This window comes from Capsicum annuum, chromosome 6, assembly GCF_002878395.1.
Source record: "Capsicum annuum cultivar UCD-10X-F1 chromosome 6, UCD10Xv1.1, whole genome shotgun sequence".
Lineage (NCBI taxonomy): Eukaryota > Viridiplantae > Streptophyta > Magnoliopsida > Solanales > Solanaceae > Capsicum > Capsicum annuum.
The window spans coordinates 169,877,297-169,892,992 of record NC_061116.1 but is presented as its reverse complement, the minus strand read 5'-3'; the positions used below and the strand labels follow the sequence as shown (position 1 = coordinate 169,892,992).

At 31.8% G+C, this 15,696-nt stretch overlaps 1 pseudogene; it reads right to left on the bottom strand.

Annotated features, from left to right (window-relative positions):
• Positions 1–5,367: 5,367 nt before the first annotated feature.
• The window catches only part of LOC107874078, a 126,687-nt pseudogene continuing 116,358 nt past the window's right edge, over positions 5,368–15,696 (bottom strand).

The window sequence follows — 15,696 nt, the reverse complement described above, 5'->3', positions numbered from 1 at the left end:
GGTTCTCTCCTTTTTCAGTTGGTGCTGCGCCATATTCATGTTGACGTGTATTTATCACTCCTTATAATCTTCCTCCTGAAATGTTGATGACTAGTCGCTACATATTTTTGAATTGTGTTGTTCCTGGCCTGCGTAATCCAAAAAGCAGAATAGATGTCTATTTACAACCTTTGATCGATGAACTTTAAATTTTATGGCATGAGAGGGTTGAAACTTGGAACATCTCTCTTAAACAGAATTTCAGTCTGCGTGCATATCTAATGTGGACTGTTAATAATTTTCTCACTTATGGAATGTTTTTTGGTGGATGACAACTGGAAAGCTGACTTGTCCATACTGCATGGAAAAAACAAAGTCTTTCACATTGAGACATGACAGGAAAAATTCATAGTTTAGTTGTCATCGTTGTTTCTTGCCACATGATCATGAATTTAGGAGACTCAAGAATACATTCAGAAGGAATAGAAGAGAATATGATGGTCCACTTCCAAGTTTGTCTAGTCATGGCATCTGAGAGATAGTTAAGGATTTGTCTAAGGCCAGCGAAGAACCATTGTACATGCTTGATGGATATGGTGTTTCGCATAACTGGACTAAGCAGAATATATTTTGTGAGTTAGAATATTGTCCAGATAATTTACTTAGAAATAATGTTGATGTCATGCATACTGAGAAGAACTACTTTGAAAACTTGTTCAATATAGTTATGGATGTCACCGGCAAAACAAAGGATAATCCTAAGGCCAGACTTGACTCACCAGAATATTGCAAACGTAGCGAATTACACTTACAGGAGGGGCCCAATGGCAATGTTCTTAAATCCAAGGCTAGTTTTACATTCAAGTTGGACCAAAAGCGTCAAATATGTGAGTGAGTCCAAAGTTTGAAGATGCTTGATGGATATGCCTCAAATTTAAGAAAGAGGGTTGATATGACACAAGGAATCTTGCATGGAATGAAAAGCCATGATTGTCATGTTTTCATGGAACAATTACTTCCAATTGCTTTTATTGGTTTACCTGAAAACATATGAAAACCAATAGCAGAGATCAGTTTGTTCTTCAAAGTCTTATGTGTCACCACATTAAAAGAAGAAAATCAGGCGCGAATAGAAAGTAATATTGTTGTTATCACCAATAAGCTGGAGAAGATTTTCCCGCCAATGTTCTTCGATGTCATGAAACATCTTCCCATTCACCTTGTTCACGAAGCTCGGCTAGGCGGTCCAGTTCAAAATAGGTGGATGTATCCATTCGAACGGTAAGCATTTGCAACATACTTAAATTCATACATATCTTTTTTAAATATAGTAAATATCTAACCTTAAGATTGTACAAGGCAATTGGGAAATTGAAAAGGGGTCCCCAGAAAAACATAAGGTGGAAGGCTCTATAGTTGAGGCATATCTTGCAAGAGAAACTTCTCAATTTTGTTCATACTACTTTCGTGATGAAGTTACTTGTTTAAGAAACCGATTGAATCATCATCAGGACGATGTGAATGAGCCTCATTTGCAACCGATATCAATTTTCAATCAATCGGGTTGTAAGGCTAAAAAGATCATACCTCATCGGCTCACTCCCACGGAGCGTAAATCAGCAACTTTTTATGTCTTGCTGAATTGCCCGGAATTTGAGCCCTTTCTGAAGTAAGGAGATTAAAATTTTAACATATCTTATTTGTTTACTCATTGCCTTAAAGAAACTAATTGTGTTTCGTATGTTGGATGTTCAATTCATTTAAGACTCAATTCCACGAAAATCAAATGTATGCATCCTTTGCAACATGGTTTAAAAATGAGGTTCATAAGTGTATTAATATTTCTACAAAGTTTAGACATTTATACATTTTCTCAACTAAAATATATATATGTATAACATTTTTAGGTACACCATTCACCAAATCCACCCGCATACGATTAGCTCTTGAGAGAAATTTCTTTGGGTCCAGTTGAAGCTAATGCAATATCCCAATACAAAGTAAATGTGTTTAAATTTTCCACCGAACAACACTCCAGAACAGGGAAAATAAACAATAGTGGTGTTTGGGTTAAGGGTGATGATGATGCTGATTACTTTGGCATCATACACGAGATCTTAGAACTGGAGTATGTTGATTTTCCAATAAAAAAAATTGTCCTCTTTCGATGTAAGTGGTTTGATCCAAGAACAAGAGGCACAAGAGTACATAAGGAGCATAACATCATTGAAGTGAAGAACAATAGGTCGAATCCTATTTATGATCCATTTGTTCTAACACAAAATGCTAAACAAGTGTATTATGCTCTTTATCTGTTGCGCAATGACAAGTCTAATTGGTGGGCTGTAATCAAAACAAAGCCTATAGTCCGGGTGAAAGTTGAGAATGTGCTGGAGACTGTGTATCAAAATGAAATGCAGATTGATCACCAGCCAGTGGACGTTGAATTAGTGGACGGCTTGAATCACCCAGAAAATATATTTGAAGAAGAGACTGAGTGGGTAAGAGATGAAGAAATCTCTGAAGAGGGTGAATAGTTTAGTGGAGAGTCTTCAGAAGAGGATGATTAGTTGTGTAGGTTGTATTTATTATGTATTGATGTCTTTATACTTTGTACTACATATTTACATTTATGTTTCTTATTTAAGATTGATATGTAATATACTGTTTAAGATTGTTGTTTTCACTTTTTCATGATTTATATAGTAATAAAAATATTCTTGTCTATATCTCGTATTGTTGGAGCGATCTAAAATATGAATTAGTAACTTGAAATTAGTTACTTGGAATGTTTTCTTATATATTCATTTTGTAGGAACTAACTACTTGTTAACTTAACATAATTTAGATGTTAGGCAGATGTGAAAAGGGTAAGGGAAAAGTTGATACTACGAAACCAAAAAAGAAAAAACAACCTCCGCCTTATAGACGACCGACAAGTATTTATTTATCTGAGAGTCGGTTTGCTGACGCGACAGTACGACCCTCATATTCTAGGTCATTCGAGGATTTGATACCTACTCCTACGCATGTGGGGCCACTTCATGGGTCTACACCAACTTATTCTGCTCCTATGACCGTGCCACCGTTATCACGGTACTATTGGACGACCGCTGGCCCATCCAGAATCTACCATCATCGATACCCTCCTGCAGCAGTCACGTAGCTTCGGACAGTGATTCTGATGGATCTATTGTGTTGTCGGATCTTCAGCTTGGAGGCACTCCATCTGGTGCTTCAGATCTGCCCACGCCAGTGCATCTGCCATCACTTACTACGCAGCCAGGAGACAGAGATGATTCTGGGAGGATTTATCTTACCATTTGCGAGAGGGTAAGATTTCTAAATATAATAACGTTATTCATTTTTTCATTACTATATTATTATGCTCTATGAAATTACTATTTGATCTTGTATTATAGGTTTAGGCCGGATGCTGGAGTTGGAAAAAGGCATGAATATGCATTTCTCGGCACTTCAACGGCTACTGGACCAGCTGGCAAAAGGTTCCAGAAATTGACAGGGAAAGAATGTTTGAAGAATTTAAGGTAAGGATTTAACTTATCGATTACTTATTAACACTTTGTTAGAACAAAAGATTCAATATTATATTTTTGTTGTAGAAATTTTACTGGTGGGATGATGCAAATACATTTCTTATAAAGAGAAAATTTTTCATAAGATGTAGAGCCAAATTTAACGGTCTCTTGGATTATACTCGGACTAAATTGGTAAAACCTAAGTGGATTCCTGAAACCGCATGGCAACTGTATCTTCGCCATTGGAGTAGCCAAGAATACCAATTGTTGAGGAAAAAAGGAAAGAAAGCCCGGGCATCATCCAAGGGTGGCTCCCTACATACTGCGGGTGCCAGAAGTACTCTTGCTGTGCTGGAAAAAATGGTATGTAACTTTTACAGTTTTAATTATTTGTTTCTATTGAATTTTTTTTATTATTTGAACATTGATAATTTTTTCATATGCAAGAAAAAGAAAAGGGTAGGGAAATACCAACTGATGAGCTATTCGAGGAGACTCATCTGAGAAAGAAAAAGAATCCGACTGATGAAGATGTCTGGGTTGAAGCTCGTGCAAAAGCTGTCCACGTAAGAAACAAATTTTGAATTTATGAATCTTTTTCTCAAAGTTGATATTATTCAATTATAACTACTTTAATATTTTTTGACTTTTTGTATTAACTTTACTTTGAATAAAGGACGAATATACGCGTCTTGTTGGTGAGTATCGTAGTAGTCAACCTCCTGAAAGTCAGGGTGATCCAATACCCCAACATGTAGAGGAGGAGTTATGGGCAAAAGTTGTGGGTCCTGCAAATAGAGGCCATTTCTATGAATATCACAAAATTTTTTTGGCGATAATATTAGGTGTTCGTCCGGCGCTGCATACTCTAGCTCTTTAGTTGATAGAGAAATCATTGAAAGACTAGAAAATACGTTTTCTAAACTCACTGAAGAACTTGCCGAATAAAGAGAGATTTGCTGAACATAGAGAGAGGCAGAAGAAGACGGAGAAATCAAACAACATCACAAATCAGGATGCTGCAACAACAGTTTAACTCTTTCATTCAGACTGCAGGGGTTATTCCTCCATGTCCTGGTGATGCAGTTCGGGCTGCAAAAGGTCTAGGCCCCCTGGATGATTTCAGCACAAATGAGGATATGGAAGACGAGGACGAATTCGTTGATGATGACTTTTAATTTTTTTATTTTTGTATGTGTTGTACTTTGAATTTAGACATTTTGTTGTTTGAAACTATTGTTGTAATTTTTTGATACTCACTTTTGTTGGACATTTTGTATGTGTTGTACACTTTTAAAAGTATTTACATTTAGTTTTTTGTTGTTGTTGCTACTGTATTTACATTTGGTTACTGCTGTATTGCATTGTTGTTGTTGCATGTTGTATTTGAGTTTTGATTTTTTTTTTTAAATTCCTAAAAAAACTGACCACTTGTGGTCAATTTTTTTGGAATTTTTTTATAAAAAATAAAAATCAAAACTCAAATACAGCATGCAAGTGATCGGTTTTTAATAAATAAATTAATTAGTTTATTAGTAAACCGACTACTTGTGGTCGGTTTAGTATTAAAATTAATTATTTAATTTAATAAAAACCGACCACTTGCGGTCAATTTTTTTTCCTAAAATTAATTTTTTCAATTTAATAAAATAATAATGAATTTTAAAAATATATATATATTTTTTTAAAAAAATGACCACTTGTGGTCGGTTTTTAAAAAACTACCACTAGTTTACGGACCACACAATTTGGTCGGTTTTGTGATCAAAAATTGGGGAAAACTGATCACTTGCGATCAATTTTTGTGGTCGGTTTTCTCCTTTTTTTAGTAGGGTCATATGTTTACATTTCATATTTTGAATCCTCTTAATGAAAAATCGTGGCAATGCACAATTGAAGGCAGAGTAGCCTTCTCGGTTGGAACAATCTTCGGTGATTGAGTGCGAAACGAGTTGCTATCATGCACTGCTCGTACCTTTTGCATGATCATCACATTTCGGCAGATGGAGTTATGTGCTCAGGTAGAATTATTCAGTACGTAGATTTCCAGCGTCGCCTAGTCACTTCCAACGATAGCAAATCTATAGGAATTATTCGTTTATTTTTCTAAGTTATCATCTAATATATTGTATTTATACTTTGCTTACCTATTAGAATAAGATAAAAATCTTCCATTCCACTACAAAATGCAAAATAAAAATTTAAATATTGTTATCCTTACTTTATGATCAGCAATATCATCCATGTATCTGCAGATTGCTGCTGCAGCACGAACAACTAATGACCTGTTTCTCAGCCACTCAATACTCTCTTTGGTCACAGGTTTCTCCATACCAAGCAAGTAATTTGTTACATACACCATACAACCGGTGGTCACTCGTGCAATTGTCATATACTCCTCACATTTTGGAATGAAGCCAGCATTCAACCAATCACTTTCATTCATATAGGCTATCACAATCTCTTTCATCTAATAAGGTAACAGTAAAGTAAAAGTACAATAATAGATACTACACCATATCTTATTTGGATTCAAACTTTGTGATCCGCCTATAATTTCTCTTGTAACTTATTGATGAAGTTAGCTTAAGCAAGAATTACCTCATCTTTTCTATAGTAGATGCTTTCCCATTTACCTTTGTTGAATACTTCTTCCATTTCATTGTAGATGTTGAGAAGTTCTTGATATATGATTTGCATATATGGTGGTAATGAATCCATGGCTCTTACATCCCATCTGCACTCGACGGTTTGTATTTAAGTTACTGGCTTTCTTTTTTTACTTTCTTGTTTATACCATTTCAAAATAATAATAATAAGTACTTCTCTGATTTGAAAATGGCATATATTAAACTTCGAGTATATACACGCATGCGTTGAAGATAAACACTGACTCCTTTGAAATAATCTCAACATGGAGTGAAAAATACTCGCACATCTTGAATAATTTCAGGTACTTATTGGATAGATGTAGAATCAAACATGTTTTCCAGATGAAGGAATCAATTGACAGATAGTTGAGGCAATTATATATATTGAGCATATTATAGCTCTACATTTTCTTATAGAATTCTGTATCCCCTTGTTTTATTATGAAACGATGTGTCAAATAGAAATATGATGAATTATACTCCCAGAACCAATATCTTTTTGTAGAAAAAATCAAAAGACAAAAAGTATAATAATACAAGAACATTAGAAGAGTAGTTTGTTATAATTGGGAAATATGGGATTCTTCCCCATCGATGGTAAAGGACTTTTCCAAAGGTTTTAACAGCCCATTAATTCGAAGTATCTCCGATTGAGAACACATATAATAATACAAGAACATTAGAAGAGTAGTTTGTTATAATTGGGAAATATGGGATTCTTCCCCATCGATGGTAAAGGACTTTTCCAAAGGTTTTATCAGCCCATTAATTCGAAGTATCTCCGATTGAGAACACGTACAAGTGTGAGTATGCATATAATAGTTTAGTTACTTAGAGCAGGCCTCAAGCGGGAATGATAAAGATCAATACAGATGGAAGATTTATAGAGCAGAACGGCAAGGCAGGCGTTGGTGGAGTTGCCAGAGATGGAGATGGAAATATGATTTTTGCATATGCTGTTCCAGTATTATGCAAAAACCACAATGTCGTTGAAGCTATGGCAGCTAAGTATGCTGCACAACAGATCAAGAAGGCTAATCTCAGACACTGTACCATTGACCATTGAACTTGACTCCAGTGTCGTGGCTGATATGTTGAGAAACAAAACGTCCAACAATCTGATTCTTAAACCTATTATTTAGGAGACCAGTGTGCTCATCGAGAATAATGACGTGATTTTCGCTCATTGTTATAGAGAAGCTAACATGGTTGCTGACTGCTTAGCAAAATTAGCCACTACGTTAGACACTCCTCTCATTGCACAGAATATGAATCAATTACCTAATGAGGTCCTTGGGTCTTACTTCTTGGACAAAAGACGTGTGTATGGCTACGGTATGGCAAAGCCTATATTTTTGTTAGCTAGTTTTATGGGTCATAGTAGCCTCGAGGATGTGTAATAACTTCTGCTAGACATTCTCTTTTTGCTTGGATTGCTTGTTATCTCTGTATATCAAGGGGTAAGGTCTAGTCCTCCCTTCTATTGTGATCTCCATAAATGATTAAAAAAGAAGAAGAAGGGTTTCTTAAAAAAAGGTCTATATTTGCTCTACAAATAACATGTTTTCCCTACGAAATGATGTCGAAAATTTTCTAGTGTCAAATTAGTGGCTTGTTGTATCTTGAAGAAGAGTATCTGTATTTTTTCCCAAATTGGTTTATCAACAATATCTTCTTTAAGAAAAGTTGTTCTCACGACTTTTTTAATTTTTTTTTTTTTTCAGATTATTAGTTTTTTCTAACAAAAGTACTACTATTACTTTACATGGTACCAAGTTGTTCAAACACTCATATCAAAGATACTAGGGTATTACCTCCGAATGGCATCAGTGAAAAGCAGAAGTTCATCAAAGATTCCGTAAGCATCATAGGTGTCATCAATACTAGTGTTCACGCATAGTAGTTTTGTTAGCATTTTTCTGACTCGGTTATATTGGGGCTCAACACACATTCCGCTTACAAAGAAGTAACATTGCACAAATCTGTCTTTTGCATATGGCAATTTGTCTGCAATATTGAGATCTTTTCACCAGCAACATATATATAGCAAGAGCATTGCATAGTTAGTTTATATCTTATTAATCATGCACATTCATTTAGGAAGCTAGAGGATACATAAGATCAATGAATATATATACCTTGCTAGCTCGTTAAGCTCTTGCTGGTGCAGCTTCTGCAACATGTTAAAATCCAATTTTGCAAATTTCAATAGTACATCATTACGTGCTTCACTGTTTTCGTAAATGTAAATGTATTTCCTTGCTCCCACCCTTGGCGCAGTTTTAAGAATAGGCTGGCTTAAGGCTTCAGTAACTTGAACCTTAAGTGAGTCGTTCAAATTGGGGAGCATGGACTCGAGACGAGTAGTGGTAAAGCTAAGAGCTTCTTCAAGAATTTCCTCATTGTGCACTCTCATATGCGCTGCTTCATACAAACTTAATCACTCTTGGACATCATTAGTCATATTGTTTATATTGAATTTTCTGTCATGGTCCGTGAATTGCTTGAACACATCTGGTTAAGGTTAACCAACATGTTTATAGTTTGACAAAAAACTAGCAGTTAGTATTCAGATAAGATATTTACAATTGCCACATTAAAGTTGATAACCATTTTTTAGTCCAAGGACAAAATTTCAATTTGGAAAAGAAAAACTATACTATATGTACCTCAACGATACACTTTGTAAGCGCAATTATTGGTCATAAAGGATCAAGTCCAATTCCCTCTAAAATCAATTAGCTAGTATCGTCTCAAGTATTCAAGTTTATTTATTTGGGAAAGAATGTAAGAGAACCCGTCAATTTAAAAGGTTGATCTTTTTTACTGTTAATTCGTCCGCTTTGGTTATAGAAATCGGCATCAAGGAAGGGGAACAGAAACATATTATAATTTGATAAATAACCAATGTTTAAAATCCTAATAATGAAAAATAAAGATGTCTTTGGAAGTTGAAGCTTCTAGTGGGTTTACACTTTCCACCACTATCCTCTTCTTTGTTTTAGTTTTTTAAGATTATTTTGCCTTTTGTCTTAGGACCGGGTCAGTTTTTTGGGCTGACTTTTTTGTACATGTTTTTCATTAACTAGTTTAGATATATGCGCGTGTATCCCAATTTAGTGAGTTCAATTTTATAAATTTACTCAAAATTCAAAAAAACATGATCTTTCAAAATATTTGTTGCATTTTTTGTTTGTTAGCATTTTGAGATTGAGGCAACTTTTAGTTATTATCCAATTCTACGAAAAAGTAGAAATTAGTCAATCGAAAGGCATATATATTAATTTAAACACATGAAAGTTTACAATGAATAATATATTCTCTTTAGTCCTTCCTTGAGTTAGTCAATCGAAAGGAATATATATTAATTTAAACACATGAAAGTTTACAATGAATAATATATTCTCTTTAGTCCTCCCTTGAGTCATTCTCCTCCACCTCTTCTCTCTTTCTCAATCTCTTCTTCTAGCTTCTCCATCATATCAACACAATTATACCTAGAGAAAAAAAGGATTATTATCGAAGAAAACAATAATTGAGAGAATAATACCTTAATGCTTTTTAATTTTGCTGAATTTTGTATCACCTTCTTTGTATAGCACCACACCATAAAGTTAATACTCTAAATTTGTGATGAAGAATGTTGAATAGTGGGGTTTTATATATAAGTGTTTGAATCCTCCCCCTTACATAAATATCAGTTGAATTTTCACTTTATTTGGATGTTTTCGTCAACTAACATTTATATTCAGATTTTATAATGTTAGATAGATAGATTAAACTCGACTTACAGCGAATAATGTACTTGATTCGTTTTCAAACTTAATTAGTAAGCCCAAAATCGAAAGAGTTGACTATAATTCTAAATTTATATGTTCACCATTTAAACAAAAGTTGTGCATATCGAAATAGTTAAATAATATAATCAAAACAAAGTCACAATTAAACAAAAAAAAAGGAAAGAGACAAACCTTTGATATTTTTTATTATTTCATTCGGTGGCGATATGCTTATTTCTTTCAATTTTCGATTAAAAATTTTCTAGTGAAAGAGAAACACGAGAAATTATTAAAAAAAAAAAGGAGAATTCATTGTCTTGTTAATTATTTAATCATAATTTATATATAATCTCTAAAGTCATTAACTAAAAAGAATAAAGAAAGATGGAGAAGATGATAATCATGAATACACTCACACAAAAAAAAAAAGATAACTTAAATTAATAACAAAATAAGAAGAAAAAGTAGAGGTAGAACTATGTTTCTTGTAAATTTTAATCCAAAATATTAATTAAATAGAATTGTAGAATTTTTTTTTTATATAAGGTAAAATTCTAATTGATTTAGAAGTATTAAATATTATGAATTCTTACTTACATTAAATAATCAAACCAAAAGAAGTTATAACTAAAATTAACTGTTAGCAAAACTTTTATCCAAAAGATACATACGTGAATTAAGGAAAATATGCCAAAATAGTGCTACCAATCAATTAAAATTTTTAAAGATTTATTTAAGATACAATTTTTTATTGATTTAAAATGTCTAAAATTTAGGTATATAGTTCAAATAAGGAAAAGTTTAATAACTACGTTTTAATGAATTTTTAAGTTTTAAAAATTTTAAAAAATAGTTAAAAGACGATTTTGCATATTGCAGAATAATTTAATGAAGGGCAAAAAGTTCAAATCACTTTTTCAAGGATCTTCACACTTTTAATATATTATAGATTATAGATATAAATAAAAAAATCACGTAATACCATAACCTATTTTAATAAACTATATAAAATATTTATTTTTTTATTAATTATTTTAATTTTTTTTTAAAAGGGAGAGATACATCCATAAACGCATAATTTTAATTATGTAGCTCCATTTGGTCTAGTTTACGACGCATCATGTATCTCGATCAAATAGTTTCAGAAATGATTGTATCTCCGTAATTAAAATTATGCATCTCAACTTCATAACTATGTGTCCAAGAAAAAATGGAGTAATTAACTGTTACATTCTTAAGTTCTAAATTATGTATATTTTTCAAAAAATTACAGAATAAGTGATTATTTGTAATTTAACTAAGAGCAGGGGCGGACCCACGTGTTAGGGTAGGGGTGCACGTGCACCCGATAAGTTTGAAAAAAATTGTGTATATGTACATATATATACCTTAAGAAATTGTTATATAAATTATGTGCATCCTAAAGAATACAATAGCATTTTGGGCTTGCTGGTTCTCAATATTGTTTCTCGCAGATGTGACCCAGGATCAAATCCCAGGATCAAGTTTGCTTTTTCTATTTTTTGTGTTATTAATTTTTAACAACAAAGTAGTAGTGAGGAATCAAACTTGCAACCTCTTTGCTTACGCAATCCACCATTAACCACTGGGCTACTGCACTAATTTATGTATAATGTGTTAAGGTTTATATATTACCCTAAAATCCATATTTGGCCTATATATTTGTATTTTCTTCATTTCTTAAGCCTTTACTAATTAGTCAATCAGATACGATACTATCCCTCAGTCGTCATTGAAAGATTCTCGAGCGCTTATGTTATGATAAAGGTGCACCCGCACTCTTCAAATCCTGGGTTCGCCTCTGACAAAGAGTAGGGATAGAAAATAATTAGCGATAAACTTATTGGGATTTATGTAAATTTTACATAATAAATCTGGTCCATTAGAGCCTTTTGATTAAAAAAGGTTTAAATAAAGATGTCTTTGGAAGGAAAAACATCATTTGGTAAGTATCGCGAAGGATGAATATACATATATATATATATATATATATATACTATATCTATATCTATAATATATTAAAAGTGTAAAGACCCTTAGAAAAGTGATTTGAACTTTTTGCCCTTCATTAAAAGTCTATGCAGTAGACAAAATCGTCCTTTCATCCTTTTTCTCCAATTAATTGTCACTAATTGTCATCCAAATATTTAGGACAATAACCATAATTAGAATTCTAAAATAAATACACTATTTATTCTAATATTTACCAACCATAATTAGAATTCTAAATTAAATACACAACCCTACCTTATATTTACACGGAGATATATATAGCCAAGCCTAAACGTACGAGGCAACTTGTGAAGTTCACATGCAATCCCAATCAATACCCAAAAGTTCCCTTCTTTAGTTCATAATAATAATTCAAACGTTTTTGATCTTTTGTTTTAATTTTCTCATACACTACATAATATGAAATTGCACTAAGTTTGTTTTATTTTTTATTATTTGCGTTGAAACAAAATTCGAGTATCAATGATAAGTTTTTAATTGTGTGATTTCTATTTAGGTATATTATTATGTTGTTAAAACTACTTGCGTATATACAAGTTTAATAGTATGGATTAGTGTTTTTTCACCTTTCCATGTCATTAAATTATGAAATAGTTTTAGTTTCTCCATTAATTTGGTAAGATTGATGCAACTATTTCATAGAAGATGGCTTTGAATATTGACACACTATTAACAAAATACTACTTTTTCTTTTACTTCTTTTCTGATTTTTCATGGTAAGAGGTGTGCGTGAAAATTTAAGAGTTCTTAAATATATGGAAAAATTTTTATAGAATAAATATATGAAAAGAAATCAGATATCTATTTTTATTATTAAGAGAAATGAGTGTTACTAGGTTTTTTGGCACACACGCAGACACAACGCGTACAAAACATATGCTCATATTCACAGTCGTGGTTTGATGCCAACCAACTTGTTGAATTCGTTGAAATTGAGCGCAAAATGAAGGAGTTGGGGAGCGTCTGCAATCCAATTATTGTCAAGATGTAACCAAAGTTTTGAATTTATATAAATTGTGGATCATTATTTTCTACAACATGCAATAACATCTGTAATGTTCAAATGAAGTCCAAGTAGATATAATGTAATGTTGGTTCTCCTTCTTTTGCAGGTAAAACAAGATATTGAAGATTACCGTGTGGACTATTCAATATTTAATTTGTCAAAGATATGAACTTAAAAGAAACTATTTTTGTAAATTTTATTTATTAATCATCATTCTCAATTATGTTAACTAATATCATATGTACAAAACTATTTCAAAAATTCAATGATTCTAATAAATATACTATTTTAATGGTAACCATTATCAGTCATAAATCCTTATCTTACGAAGCACAAAATACATATTCGGTAAATTATACCACGCTATTTATCTTTTTACCCTTCATTAAAATTCTTTACTTTCAAAATCGTCTTTTCACTATTTTTCTAATATTTAAGAGTTTGAAATTAATTAAATAATTATAGTAAACCTTTCCTTATTAGAAGTTATCAGAATTAGTGACAATTAATACTTTCTTCGTTACTGTAAATTTTAAGAAGATTTGAAAAATCTAGAAATAAATATAAAAGCATTAGAATAACAAAAATATAAGAAATACCAAATTTGTAAAAGTGTTAAGTAATCAAAGATTTTCTAAAGATTTAACTTTAAAAATAAAGAAAGATTTTAAGTATAGAAAAAGAAATAGTTTCACTACAAATATGATTCAAATCAATGCATCTCTCTTAGCCTCTACCAAGCAAGGAAAAAAGGTAGAGGTACTGCATGACAAACGCAAAAGTAACGATCCATTAACCACTTGAAACTTTTGGTGGTAAAATATATATGTGCTTACAATAAAATATATGTTTTAAACTTTTTTTACTTCATTAAAAATCTTCGTAATAGATAAAATCGTTTAATTTTAAATAATCAAAGTTACACGTGCGGCTAAACTAGTATACATACATACATACATGCATATATATATATATATATATATACATATACGTTATAAATATATTACCATATATAGTGAATGACTATTTATGAATATGTTAGAAACCCCAAAGTTAGTTTTCCCCTATAAATAAAGGATTTTTTCTTCATTGTAATTAACCCATCAAGAGATCTCTCAAGAGAAATAATAATCACTCCCTTGTCTCTCTATTCTTCTTATATTTACTTTATATTTTATAACACGTTATCAACACGAGACTCTGCCAAACAAGGTGAGATTATAAATCTAAAGGTAATTTCAAGGTTAGTAATTCCTTATGTTATCTATCTTTTGCTACTAATAATATAATTATTGTTGGATTTGAGAGAAAAAATTGGTTTGGAACCATTTATGTATTAAATTTATTCCTCAAGAACAATATCATCAAAATGGATGATAATATGTTGAGTCAAAGTTCCATCGATTTATGTCTAAGACACCTTTATATGGATAAGATGTTAAGTTTGAATCTCAATGCACCATATTGATGATATTATGATGGCTAAGAGAAAATAATGGTTGTTTGGTGAAAATTCATGAAACATGTCCCATTAAATATGCTCCATTCCTTGAATTGAATGTGGTAGCAATAAATTATATATATGCCTCAATTTGCTTTTGTAGTAGCTATCATAATTTCATACGCTTAAGGCATGGTTATATTTCATTCCTGGGAATGAGAATTTTAATTATTATAAATACAGATCTATACTCTGAGGTGAATGTGATTGTATATACACTTGAATATATTCTTTGTTGTGAAGATATCACAATCCACCTCTAAAAGAGGAAGAATAATTGAAAGATTGAATATCTTTAAGTTACTGTGGTAAGAAACATGAATGTGAAAAGTTACCCAAGCATGATGAAATCACATTCCATAATAAACTAAGAATTTATTATTTATTGATACAAAATTCATGTCACAGTAAACGAGAAGTTTACTAAAGTAAAAGACACATGTCATGGTAAACTTGGAGTTTACTTGTACAAATAAATTCATAAGTTGACATGAACGATTATGACACACCGAAGATGTGCATATTGAGTATTAAACATATATTGAAGAATTCTAAAATTCTTCATGAACTTTAATGTTGTTTGTTCTCATGATACGTTGGTTGTACCAACTAATTTTGGGATTGAATTCCTTAAAATCTGAAAAGTATAAAAGGTGAATAAGAGCTCGTTCACCTATCATGTGATCTATTAGGATGCATCAATAACATAATTACTATGTATATTTATAGTCAACCTGTAGTTTGACATTCATAAAATTACTTATTCAACAAAATTGAGTTAAGAGCATAATTTTTAAATTGTGTAATCAAGACAATTCATCTTAATGATGATGGGTTGGCATAAAATGCCTTCGATAAATAGCTAAACCATTTATAATGAGAACAAAGCTTCATGTGTTGGTCCGAAATATGATATGTTGCATACAATAACACTTATATGCATTAGAGCAATAAATTATGGTTAATTCCCCCTCAAAGTTTGTTCTGAGTCAGGAGCCACATGTTGTCCATCTAATAGTTTTGTTGTAGGTATACGATTAATGAATATACCATAATACACAAAGGTAGATTTCTCAAAGAAGACTGCGGATGTATGTTAGTTTTCCTAACATAAGGGAGAGATTATAAGCAGCTAAGAAATATAATTATCACCAGATCCTCATTCTAAAGATAATTCAAGTTGAATACCGAATGTATCTCATATTTA